We start from the raw sequence: 1,246 nt of genomic DNA, 5'->3' as shown, positions 1-1,246 counted from the left end.
TTGAGACGGAGTCTGGCTCTGTCGTCCAGGCTGCAGTGCAGTAGCTTCATCTCAGCTCACTGCAACCTCCACCTCACGGGTTCAAGCGATTCTCCTGCCTCAGTCTCCTGAGTAGCTGGGACTACAGGCACGTGCCACCATGCCCGGCTAATATTTTGTATTTTTAGTAGAGACAGGTTTTCAACATGTTAGCCAGGATGATCTCGATCTCCTGACCTCGTGATCTCCCCGCATCGGCCTCCCAAAGTGCGGGGATTACAGGCGTGAGCCACCGCGCCCGGCCTATTTTCTAATTTTAAGTGAATACATCTCAAAAGGGTGACGAAGGACCACATTCATATCGAACAGCAAGAATTCAATGTGGCAATATCTTGCCACAAATAATGTAAACATTAATTGTGGTTTTGAGGGGCAGTGTGCAGTGGGAGTAAAAGGGATATGGTTTAGAGTCTCCAAAAAGATCCGGCCACTGCACTCCAGCTCGGGCGACAGAGCGAGACTCCGTATCAAAAAAAAAAAAAAAAAAAGAAACAAGAATGCACTGCTTGTACACTGCGCAAAAGTTCTGGGGGTCTAGTCCCAGCTTTCACTAAGGATCTCAGAACTGCCCGGCAGGAGCTGCCCAGGAGGCTTTGCTCTCAAATCCTGCCGCCAGTCGCCGACGCATGCGCAGTTTAGCACCGTGGCACAGGCCTTTCTCAGGCAGGTTTTTGTGGGGTCAGCAAAAGAGCCAGAACTGCAACGGCGAACGGTTCCGAGCCTGACAGGGGAGGGGGAAACCAGCTCCAAGTGAAAATCACCTCACGAGGAAATAGGCTCAGGGATGGGGGCGGTTTCTGCAGGCGTCTCCACACACGCACTCTCACTCACTTTTAGGGTGCCAAAACACCACCAGGGGCAACTAGGAGGAAAACGTTGAGGAATCAGCTATAGAGAATGGAGGGGATAGAGCTGGAAGGGGCGAGGGGGCGACGATCTCTAAAACTTTCAGCGCCGTGCTCTACTGATGCTCTGGGCACTTTTTTCATTTCTCTGGGGAGTCTGGGTGCACCAATTAATCCGTCGCTCCTTTGAGCATTTGTTGTATAGGGGGTCCTGGGGGACCCCATCGTATTCCAGTATTCAGTCACACTCCCCTCAAAGCCGGGAAACCGCCCCGAGAGAAACCCCAGGACGCCGGGGGCTGCATGAGCCCCGTGAAGCTGCAGGCGGGGGCGCGGGATCCCCTTTGTGGCCGCCGCCCCCC

The sequence above is a fragment of the Colobus angolensis genome, unplaced genomic scaffold, assembly GCF_000951035.1.
Source record: "Colobus angolensis palliatus isolate OR3802 unplaced genomic scaffold, Cang.pa_1.0 Scaffold141, whole genome shotgun sequence".
Classification (NCBI taxonomy): Eukaryota; Metazoa; Chordata; class Mammalia; order Primates; family Cercopithecidae; genus Colobus; species Colobus angolensis.
Note: the sequence above shows the minus strand (reverse complement) of the source record.